The sequence below is a fragment of the Gopherus evgoodei genome, chromosome 3, assembly GCF_007399415.2.
Source record: "Gopherus evgoodei ecotype Sinaloan lineage chromosome 3, rGopEvg1_v1.p, whole genome shotgun sequence".
NCBI lineage: Eukaryota > Metazoa > Chordata > Testudines > Testudinidae > Gopherus > Gopherus evgoodei.
The window spans coordinates 109,130,121-109,142,581 of record NC_044324.1 but is presented as its reverse complement, the minus strand read 5'-3'; the positions used below and the strand labels follow the sequence as shown (position 1 = coordinate 109,142,581).

At 50.0% G+C, this 12,461-nt stretch overlaps 1 protein-coding gene across 1 annotated transcript in view; it reads right to left on the bottom strand.

The window, feature by feature from the left end:
* Positions 1-12,461, bottom strand: part of LAMA2 (laminin subunit alpha 2) — a 377,975-nt gene that overhangs the window by 75,674 nt on the left and 289,840 nt on the right. The gene's annotated exons all lie outside the window — the stretch shown is intronic.

The window sequence follows — 12,461 nt, the reverse complement described above, 5'->3', positions numbered from 1 at the left end:
TACAGATTGTGGAGAAAGGTCCTGTTGGGCGCACCAGTGACAGAAGCGCTTCTATTTAGCGAGGTATGTTGATCGTGTGGAGGGCTTTCTGCCTCTCAGCAGCACCTATTGCACTGCGGCGGAACAACGCAACTACGATTGGCTCAACCAGCCAGCAACCATGTTGTCAGATGAAGGGATTGCAGGTCCGGGTGGTGCAGCCTGCCAAAGTCCTGCATGATCAGGTCCGGGCAGAGTGGCAGGGGAATCGGGTCTGACAGAGACAGGTTGAGCAGCATGGCATACCAATGCTGCCTTGGCCAAGCCAGAGCAATCAAGATAAGGCGGGCTTTGTCCCTGCGCAGCTTGAGTAGAACTCGGTGGACGAGAGGAAATGGTGGGAAGGCATAACAGAGGTGACCTGTCCACGGAATGAGGAACGCGTCTGACAGGGAGCCCAGGGAGCGACCTTGTAGGGAGCAGAACATCTGGCATTTCCTGTTCACTCTGGAGGCAAACAGGTTTATGTGGGGAAAGCCCCACCTTCGGAAAACTGAATGGAGAATGTCCGGACTGATGGACCACTCGTGCGACACGAAGGACCTGCTCAGACGATCTGTGAGCGTGTTCCGGACTTCTGGGAGGAAGCAGGCTACTAGGTCTATGGAGTGGGCTATGCAGTAGTCCCACAGTTGGATCGCTTCCTGACACAAGGGGGAGGACCGTGTCCCTCCCTGCTTGTTTATGCAATACATAGCCGTTGTGTTGTCCGTGAATACTGCAACACAACGGCCCTGTAGATGGCACTGGAACTCTTGGCATGCCAGCCGGACCGCTCTCAGCTCTCGGACATTGATGTGTAGCGTCAACTCCTGGGACGACCAAAGGCCTTGGGTGCGCAGGTGCCCTCGGTGAGCACCCCAGCCCAGGGAGGATGCGTCCGTTGTTAGGGACGTGGAGGGCTGGGGAGGATGGAACGGCAGACCTGCACATACCTGGGATGACATTCACCACCAGTCGAGGGAGCCGAGAACGCTTGGCAGAACTGTCAGAATGATGTCTATGGTGTCTCTGCCTGGCCGATAGACAGAGGTGAGCCAGATTTGGAGAGGATGCATTCGCAGCCTGGCGTGCTTTGTGACGAATGTGCATGCAGCCATGTGATCGAGGAGACCAAGGTAAGTGCGAGCAGAGGTTGTTGGAAAACTCTGAAGACCTTGGACAAGGGAGGCTATGGCCTGAAACCGGTGGGGGGGTTAACTGGCCGTTGCAAAGTTGGAGTTCAACATTGCCCCAATAAACTCTATCCTCTGCGTAGGCACCAGAGTGGACTTGTCTAAGCTGATGATCAGGCCTAGACGCATAAACAGGTCCTTGATAATGGTCACATGGCTAATGACTTGTGCCTCGGAGGCCCCTCGGATAAGCCAGTCGTCGAGGTAAGGGAAGATGTGTATTTGACGACGGTGTAGGAAAGCAGCAACGACTGCCATACACTTTGTGAAGACACGAAGGGCCGAGGAGAGGCCAAAGGGGAGGACAGTAAACTGGTAGTGTCAATGATTTACCACAAAGTGCAGGTACTGCCTGTGCGGGAGATTAACTGCAATGTGGAAATATGCATCCTGCATGTCAAGAGCGGCGTACCAATCTCCGGGATCCAGGGAAGGAATGATGGTTCCCAGGGATACCATGCGGAACTTGAAATTTTTGATGAATTTGTTCAGTCCTCGTAGGTCTAGGATAGGCCGGAGGCCTCCTTTCACCTTGGGAATTAGGAAATATTGGGAATAAAATCCCTTGCTCCTTAACTCCTCTGGAACCTCCTCTATAGCTCCGATTGAGAGGAGCCTGCGGACCTCCTGGATGAGGAGTTGCTCGTGAGAGGGGTCCCTGAAGAGGGAAGAGGAGTGGGGGAGGAAGGGAGGGGGTGAAACAAACTGAAGATGGTATCCAAGCTCCACCGTACGTAGGACCCAACGATCTGAAGTCGACTGGGACCACGCAGGAAGGAACGGGGAAAGGCGTTTGTAGAACTGAAAGAGATCCGGGGAGGCAATTGGTACACTGCTCTCGGGCGCACCCTCAAAAGTTTGATTTGGGTCCCAGTGTTGGTTTGGTGGGACCAGGATTGTTATCCCCTTGAGGTCCAGACTGACATCTGCGATTGGTACGACCTCGTCTTCTGGCAAAGTCTTGTCTTGGCCGAGGCGGGGGGGGAGTAAGGGCCCTGAGATTGGGAGCGGAAGGACTGTCTTTGAGTCGGAGACTTATGCATTCCCAACAAACGCATAATTACTCGGTTGTCCTTTAGACTCTGCAGTGCGGGTCTCCTGTGGGCATCGGCTGATGACAGGCCGCACAGGGTTTGAAGCCTGGTGAACCGGGCATGGGCCCCAGTACTGGAGGAGGAGAAGGGGCTAGCCCCCGATCCTCTTTAACTATATACACAACTACGATAAGAATTATTAATATAAATGCTAACTAGAATTATAGAAAACAAACTATGTACACAATAACTATATAAACGAGCAAAGAGCTAGGGAGGTGGAGATCAGCTAAGCTGCGCTCCACTGTTCCAACGACTGACATGGGCGGTAAGAAAGAACTGAAGAGCGGATGGGCCGGCAGGGGTATATATCAGGCACCATAGCGGCGCCACTCCAGGGGGCGCCCTGCCGGTCCACCGAGTGTTGCTAGGGTAAAAATCTCCGAACGTGCACGCGGCACGCGCACACCTAATTGGAATGGATATGAGCAAGCACTCGAAGAAGAACATATTGTTTGCTTGCTCCCAGCTTGCTAAGGGATCCAGATCACTTTGTATCAGTGATCTGTCCTCTTCATTATTTACCACTCCCCCAATTTCTGTGTCATCTGCAAACTTTATCAGTGATGATTTTAAGTTTTCTTCCAAGTCATTAATAAAAATGTTAAGCAGCATAGGGTCAAGTACCAATCCCTGTGGGACACCACTAGAAACACACCCATTCGATCATGACTCCCCATTTGCAATTTTATTTTAAGACTTATCAGATAACCAGCTTTTAATCCATTTAATGTGTACCATGCTAATTTAAGATTGTTCTAGTTTTTTTAACCAAAAGGTTGTACGGCACTAAGTCAAACACCTTACAAAAGTCTTGATATATTACATCAACACTATTACCTTTATTAAGCAAATTTCTAATCTCATCAAAAAAGGTATCAAGTTAGTCTGACAGGATCTGTTTTCCATAAACCCATCGCATTAATTTTATTCATAGAATCCCATATCATAATAATCATAACATATCGATCATTGTTATGGACCATGTTCCACTGTTTGTGGCCCTGCGTATTCAAAATAAATGTGGTCATCAAAGTGGATGGGGAGGAGACAGAGCCAGATCTCTAATGTCCCATATACACAGGTCTTTGAAACAGGCCAACAGTGCATGATGGAGTAAGCTGTATCCCAGAAAGGGGTTTACTGCTTGAATGCCTGTGAGTTTAGAGAGATAGGCATCCTTCCTCCCTCACCTGACTACTTCCTGTTCCCCACTCTCCAGCGCCTTGGTGGATCTGCAACACATGTTACTATGGACTGCTCTCAAATTTCATAATATATAATAATGAACTATATCTTTACTAAATCTTGCAGTCAAGACACACAATAGAATTTTATGGAATGGGCAACCAAAATGTACATCCAGCTTTACAAGCTATCAGTGCTACAAATGTTCATATCTCTTGCACTTTTAGACTGTAATAAAATGTTGTTAATTCCCAAAGAGAATGATAGTAAAATATAATAAATGATCTCTTCAAACCTGACAGCTACTTACTGCATGTTAAATATGTTCTGTTGGTTGAATTCCTAGGGCTGCCAAAATATGTCTAAGCGCAAAAAGCAAAAAAGACACACTAAATTCTACCTCCTCTGGGTTTGATCCCTTAGACCTTATGCTTCTGTGCTACAACTTGCATGAGGTCAGTGGGAGTTGTGCAGGAAAAGGACCAAAGGACTGGACCCAACATTTTCTGAACAAAAGTTGTTTACGTTCTAACAAAAACAATTTATAACTAATGTTGGCACTACGGATGGCTTTAGGCACCATCAAGGAAATAACCAGCTATGACCCGATTCCAGAATCTTATTGTTGGTGATTTTCTAGTGATGATGCATAAAGCAAAGAAATCATCTTGATTGTCAGATACTATGATGAGCTTGCAATTTGTAAGCAACAAAAATCATGTCAGTTTCTCTGTTTACAGGGTGCCGTCATTTTTATTTCCTTGCAGGCCCTATATCTGGTTCTTCTCACAGGCTTCCAAGGACTGTAACATTCCCGTTTTCATGGTTATTTCCAGGTGTCCCTAGATTGCTATGATAATTTCAGCCAGTTAATCATGACATAGTCGGATCAAGCTTATTGCTCAAAATTCAAGAGATGCTATGATCATTGCACATAGCTTTTTTCCAGAAGATCCAGGATAACATTTCAAACTATAACAAAGGAATCCATGTCAAAGTTACTGGATCTTAATTTGAAATAAGCCACAAAGTTACCACCTGGACTTGATATCATATCTCATAATCCTAAACTAAACTTGGTTAGTACTTGGATAGAAGGCCTTCAAAGGCTGATTCAGGAGGTGGCACACTTCTTTCCAAGTTTTTATTAAACCATTGACCCAAAATGCTATAGTTCTGGAGGTGTTTTTCTTTGGCTGACATAAAAACAGAAGTCAAGACTACTTATGATCATTAAAGACGCCTAGCATTTTCCACAAGCGCAGAGGTGGGAAAAGACGGTTACTTACCTTTGTAACTGTTGTTTTTCGAGATGTGTTGCTCATATCCATTCCAATTAGGTTTGCGTGCGCTGCGTGCACGTTCGTCGGAAGATTTTTACCCTAGCAACACCCGGCAGGTCGGCTGGGCGCCCCCTGGCATGGCGCCGCTATGGCACCGAATATATACCCCTGCCGACCCGTCCGCTCCTCAGTTCCTTCTTGCCGGCTACTTTCTTCTTCGAGTGCTTGCTCATATCCATTCCAATTAGGTGAATCCCAAGCCTTACCTAGGCGGTGGGGTCGGAGTGAGAAACTGCAGAATGCAAAACTGCTAAGCCAAAGGCTTCATTATCTCTGGATTGTTGCCCCAGGGCATAATGGGAAGTAAAGGTGTATACCGAAGACCATGTAGCTGCTCAACATATCTCCTGAATAGGTACTTGAGCTGACGAGGCCTGGGCCCTGGTAGAATGTGCAGTAATATGACCCGGAGAGGCATGAGCTAGATCGTAGCAAGTCCGGATGCACGCTGTTACCCAGGATGAAATCCTCTGAGAAGAGATGGGCTGGCCGTTCATCCCCTCCGCCACTGCAACAAAGAGTTGGGGCGTTTTGCGGAAGGGCCTCGTACGGTCAATATAGAAGATGAGCGCCTTACGGACGTCAAGCGAATATAACTGCTGCTCCCTACGAGATGTATGTGGTTTGGGGAAGAAGACCGGGAGGAATATGTCCTGGTTGAGATGAAAGACTGAGACTACTTTAGGGAAGAATGCTGGATGTGGGCGTAGCTGCACCTTGTCCTTGTGGAACACCGTGTATGGTGGGTCCACCACAAGAGCCCGAAGCTCAGAGACACTCTTAGCCGATGTAATCGCTACAAGGAAGACTGTTTTCCATGATAAATATAGGAGTGAGCAGGTTGCCAATGGCTCGAACGGGGGGGAACGTAAGTCTCTTCAGAACTAAATTGAGGTCCCAGGAAGGGGCGGGGCGTCGTACCAGGGGATATAGACATTCCAGGCCTTTGAGGAACCTTGAGACCATAGGGTGGGAGAAGATGGAGTAAGCACCTTCTCCGGGGTGGAAAGTAGAAATTGCCTCCAAGTGCACTCGCAAAGTTGAGATAGCGAGGCCTTGTTGTTTAAGATACCAGAGGTAGTCCAAAATAGTGGGGACGGGAACCTCCATAGGTGCGACATCCCGCGTTTGACACCAGCAAGAAAACCGTTTCCACTTGGCTAAGTAAGGACCGAGTAGAAGGTTTCGTGCTACCCAGGAGTATCTCTTGCACCGGGGCAGAGCAGCATAATTCCGATTGGGTTAACCATGCAGGAGCCACGCCGTTAGATGGAGGGATTGCAGGTCTGGGTGGAGAAGCCTGCCGTGGTTCTGCGTTATCAGATCCTGATGAAGGGGCAGGGGGATGGGGTTGGCTGTTGAGTGGTCCAGCAACGTGGTGTACTAGTGTTGTCGGACCCAAGCAGGGGCGATCGGGATCAGTCGAGCCCTGTCCCTGCGAAGCTTTACGAGAACCCTGTGCACCATTGGGAAGGGTGGAAAGGCGTAAAGCAGGTGGTTCACCCAAGAGATTAGGAAGGTGTCCGATACTGAGCCCAGGGCGAGACCCTGGAAGGACACTGACACTTCCTGTTGTTGCAGGAAGCGAAGAGGTCTATGTGGGGAAAGCCCCACTTCTGGAAGATGGAATGTATAATGTCCGGGCGAAGCGACCACTCGTGGGAGAGAAAGGATCTGCTGAGATGGTCTGCCAGAGTGTTCCGGACCCCTGGGAGGAAGGACGCTAAAAGGTCTATAGAGTGGGCTATACAAAATTCCCACTGTTGGATCGCCTCCTGACAAAGGGGGGAGGATCGAGTCCCTCCCTGCTTGTTTATGTAGTGCATTGCTGTTGTGTTGTCCATGAATACTAGAACACAACAGCCCTGCAGATGATGTTGGAACATCTGGCAGGCGAGTTGGACTGCTCTCAGCTCCCAGACGTTTATGTGCGATGCTCGCTCTTGAGATGACCAGAGGCCTTGTGTGCGACGATGGCCTAGGTGTGCCCCGCAGCCGAGAGACGACGCGTCCGTTGTTAGGGATACTGAGGGCTGTCTCAGTTGGAACAGCATTCTGCACACACCAGGGAAGGTGTTAGTCAGCAGTTGAGGGAGCCAAAGATGCTCTGAGGAATGGAGACGACCATGTCTATAGCGTCCCTGCGTGGGCGGTAAACTGAGGGGAGCCAGGTTCAAAGGGGACGCAGGCGTAGTTTGGCGTGCTTGGTTACAAAAGTGCACACGGCCATGTGACCAAGAAGGCTGAGGCAGGTGCAGGCCGAGGTCATTGGAAAAGTTTGAAGGCTTTCTATGACCGAAACTAGTGTCCGAAACCGGGGTAGCGGAAGGCAGGCTGTTGCGAGTTTGGAGTCTAGAATGGCCCCGATAAACTCTATTCTTTGAGTGGGCACTAGAGTAAACTTTACTAGACTGATCATCAGGCTCAACCGCTAGAATAGGTCCGTGATGATGGCAATATGCCTGGTGACTTGGGCCTCGGAGGTGCCGCGAATAAGCCAGTCGTCTAGGTAAGGAAAGATGTGTATTTGCTGACGACGGAGGAAGGCGGCCACTACAGCCATGCACTTTGTAAACACATGTGGGGTGGTGGAGAGGTCAAATGGAAGAACCGCAAATTGAAAATGTTGATGGTGCACCATAAACCGTAGGTACCATCTCTGCGGAGGGTAAATGGCGATGTGAAAGTATGCATCCTTCATGTCGAGAGCAGCGTACCAGTCTCCAGGATCCAAGGATGGGATGATGGTCCCCAGGGACACCATGCAGAACTTCAACTTCTTCAGAAAGACGTTGAGACCGCGCAGGTCGGAGACCTCCTTTTGCCTTGGGAATTAGGAAATATTGGGAGTAAAATCCCTTGCCCCTGAACTCCTCCGGCACCTCCTCTATAGCTCCGATGGAGAGGAGCGTACAAACCTCTTGCCAGAGGAATTGCTTGTGAGAGGGGTCCCTGAAGAGGAACGGGGAGGGAAGGTGGGTAGGAAGGGGGCAAAATAAATTGGAGGTGGTATCCAAATTCCACCGTGCGTAGGACCCAACGATCTGAGGTTAATTGGGCCCAAGCAGGGAGGAAGGAGGAAAGGCGGTTGGAAAACTGAAGGGGATCCTGGGGAAGGACTGGTGCTCTGCTCTCAGGCACACCTTCAAAAGTTCGGTTTTGGTCCCGCTGATGGTTTGGCGGGAGACTGTTATTCTGGCCCCCTTGGGAACCCGACTGCCGTCTGCGGTTCCCGCGACCACGCCTCCTGCTAAAGTCTTGTTGTGGCCTGGGTGGGGAGTAAGGGCGCTGAGGCTGGGTACGGAAAGAACTCCGCTGGGTTTGTGGAGTATGCATCCCGAGGGAATGCATGATGATGCGATTGTCTTTGAGACTCTGGAGTCTAGGGTCCATTTTCTGAGAGAAAAGGCCCTGTCCATCAAATGGAAAGTCCTGAATAGTGTGTTGCAGTTCAGGAGGTAGACCTGAGACCTGCAACCACGATATTCTCCGCATTGTAATCCCCGAGGCCATGGTTCTGGCCACCGAATCAGCAGCGTCGAGTGAGGCCTGTAGGGAAGTTCGTGCCACTTTCTTCCCTTCCTCCAGAAGGGCCTGGAATTCCGAGCGGGAGTCCTCTGGGACCAGTTCAGCGAACTTACCCACCGATTGCCAGGTATTATTAAGGGCCTGTTGGTTATCCACCCGCAGTTGGAGGCCTCTGGTGGAGTAGACTTTACACCCCAATAGATCCATCCTTCTAGCCTCCCGCGATTTTGGGGCAGGGGCTTGTTGGCCATGGCGCTCTCGCTCATTCACAGATTGAACGACCAGAGAGCATGGAGGAGGATGGATATATAAGTATTTGTACTCTTTAGAGGGTACCATGTATTTCCTTTCCATACCTCTGGCGGTGGGAGGGATAGATGCTGGAGATTGCCAAATGGTGTCCGCTTTGGCTTGGATGGAACGGATGAATGGCAGAACCACACGAGTTGGGGCATCTGCCGACAGTATGTCTATGACCAGGTCTTCTACCTCCGGGACCTCCTCCACTTGTAGGTTGATATTTAAGGCGACTCGCCGGAGAAGGTCCTGGTGGGCTCAGAGATCAATCGGGGGCAGGCCCGATGATGAAGTACCAGTAACTGCCTTGTCTGGTGAAGAGGTGGATGACAGACCCGGCACGGTTGGCTCATTTAGTGACTCCTGTTCTGGAGGAGCATCAGGGTCCGGGAACACCTGAGGGTCCGGCGCCAGAGCCAATTCGTCCGAACCCGCTGGAGGAGGGCAGCTAATGGTGGCCTCTGGTGCACGATGTTCCGACGGAGCGGAACGAGATGGAACCGTGGGTTCGCCTTGGGCCTGGTGATATGCCCAAGGCATCCAGAAGGACCACTGAGGCACTTGTTCCATGCCCTGAGCCTCCTGGAGGACATGGCTCTGCGGTTCTGAATCCCCATATGCGGCGCTATCAGCGTGCGAAGACTCAGATGGGTGCCATGATGGCCATGGCGGAGCAGAGAGCATGTGAGGAGTAGCCCTGTGCGCAGGGTACCGTACTTCGTGCCGCACCGGAGAGCGGTACTGGGAGTCGTACCGGTGCCGAGAGGTTGACCGGGACCTGCGACCAGTGCTGTGCCGGGAGCTCGACCGAGATCGTGAAGCTCTATGGTGAGAGTGGCTGCGGCATGAATGGTACCGGGAGCTGGACCACCATCTGGAGTATCACTCCGGAGAGCGGGATCTTGAGCGATGCTGTGAGTACGACCGGTACCAAGAAGGAGATTGGTACCAGGACTGTGAGCGGCGCCTAGATCGGGACCGGCGGCGAGATCGGGAATGCTGGCAAGACCTCGATCTCGAGTGGTGCCTGCCTGCGGTGTCGATGGAAGGTGGCCTGACCAGGGCAGGCTTCCCTGTTGACGCAATAACCCACACCGGCGGTGCCGGGGGTTGAGGCAGGGTGGGCTCCGTTAGGACAATGAGTTCCCTCGCAGTCGAAAAGGTCTCTTTGGCGTGGTGGGAACGATAAGCTCTACCGAGGTGTGTGCCGGGGAGCTGTCATGCACCGGACTCGATGGCTCTTGCATGGCCGGAATCAACGGTGCCGAGATTGCCGGTGCCGCGGCAGTTATTGGTGCCGGGCGACTCAGTTTCGGCTGATGCTCAGACTGCGGTGTAGATATTGGAACCGCAGGAGCTCTGACCTTTTTGGCACAAGGGGAGAGGGAGCGGTGCCGGGCTGGCTTCTGGGCCGGTGATGGCTGGTGCCGGGGCATCTTGGCGGTGCCGGCGCTCTCCGGTGCCGACGAGGCACTTCTCCCCAGCGCGGACTGTGCGTCACTCGGTGCTGAAGATGGAGGAGTGAGGGCCACCTCCATTAGGAGCTGCTTAAGACGAAAGTCCCGCTCCTTTTTTGTCCGGGGCTTAAACGACTTGCAAATCTGGAACTTGTCTGTAAGATGGGATTCCCCCAGGCACTTTAGGCAGGAGTCGTGGGGGTCTCCCTTTGGCATTGGCCGCCAGCAGGCCGAGCATGTTTTGAAGCCGGTGAACCAGGCATGGGCCTGGGCACCGGGAGAGGGGAAGGGGCTAATCCCCAACCCTCTGAAGTATATACACTAACTACGTTAACAAAAGGTTATTAAAAGTATTAACTACAACTATAAAACTATATGCACAGTAAGTATTAGAATGAGTGAATAGTTAGGGAAGTGGAGATCAGCTAAGCTGCGCTCCGCTGTTCCAACGACCAACACGGGCAGTAAGAAGGAACTGAGAAGCGGATGGGTCGGCAGTGGTATATATATTCGGTGCCATAGCGGCGCCATGCCAGGAGGCGCCCAGCCGACCCGCCAGGTGTTGCTAGGGTAAAAATCTTCCGACGAACGTGCACGCGGCACATACACACCTAATTGGAACGGATATGAGCAAGCACTCGAAGAAGAATCTCAGAGTACTGGCCAAATTCTAAGTGGCTAACTGTATTCTGCTTACCAAATATTTCCCCTTCAGTTTCATTCCAATAAGATATTCTTCACTTTCTATCCCAAGCTGTTAGGGAGAGTTGTTGACAACTATTAAACAGATGATATATTCTGCTCCATCCAGAGATGGCTTTCATTAGCAGGGTCGGTGCAAGGAAGTTTCGCACCCTAGGTGAAACTTCCACCTTGTGCCCCCTCCTCCAGCCCTGCAGCAGCTCCCCGCCCCCCCATTCTGAGGCGCCCGCCCCCCCCGGGAGCTGTGTGGCACCTCCCTGCCCCAGCTCACCTCTGCTCCACCTCCTCCCTGAGCACGCCGCCCCCGCTCTAATTCTCCTCCCAGGCTTGCGGCACCAAACAACTGATTGGTGCTGCAAGCCTGGGAGATGAGAGAAGTGGAGCAGCGACCACGCGCTCGGGGAGGAACGCTGTAAAAAAAAAATTGGGGGCACTGCTTTTTGGCCCCCCCAAATCTTGGCGCCCAAGGCAACCGCCCAGTTAGCCTTAATGGTAGCACCGGCCCTGTTCATTAGTGTTACAAGAAGTGATTTTGTATACTCTAAGTAGTTTATAAAACAGTTTAGGATTTATCTGGATAAAAAGCTCTGGAAGTAGGCTACTACTGGCTGCAAGATGTACTGGTCACATAATGACAAATATATTAACCTATAATACATTCAATAATTGATAGGAAAATATTCAAATACATTATATATAAATATGATTTGACCAGCTTTACTATATATTAAGGTAATGCACATATTTTAAGGGCTAGAATTCAACTTTTAAGCAAAGCCCTCAGCAAGAAATAATGCATCAGCTGCACCAATTATGGCTGGTCAAAATTTTATGTTGAAAATTCTTTGCAGTAGAAAATTGCATTTGATTCAATGAAAATTTTCACTGAAAGTGTCTCATTTCCTCAAAAATGTTTGATTTTTTCCATTGGAATACTGAAAACTAAACAGCAAAAAAGTTTTTGCTAAAAACTAAAATTGGTTTGGTTTTTGACAGTTGTTAGCCCCAAATCTGCAGTTTTAGGGCTTAATGTTTATGGTTTTCAGTCACTGAAAAGTGAAACATCGTAATTTTTAAATGAAAAGTTGGAATTTTCCTATGAAAATTTTGATAAACATTTTTTTCAGTGGAAAAACCCTCAATTCTCTTCCTAGCTCTAACACCAAGCCATGAGTACTCCAGGGAGACACTATGACTCAGACATAGCTCTTCACTGCAAAACCTACATTGCTTCATCCTTACTCCTAGGTGGTGGGGTAGTAATTTATTGCTGGCTTGTAACAGTAGTAAATTACTACCCACCATCTATAATACTGGCTCATCTAATGTATCCAGTGAATCAGTGATGAAACTAAGGCTCCACCATTACCCACCCCACCTTATCTGCCCACCAGTATCAGGGAGCAAGTAGCCCTACCGTAGCCAGGTAGCCCATGGTGGCATATATTACTTCATTAAGACTTTGCATGGACCAACAGTCAGAATTTGAAGCTAGTCTTAAATAAATAGTCATAAAGTTAAACATTATACTCATTTCATGCTATCAGGATGACCTAGTGGTCTAAGGCTCTGCATTTAGGCCACAGTGTCCCCTGCTGAGCTTTTTTTTTTTTTTTAAATTTCCCACTGATGTGTCTT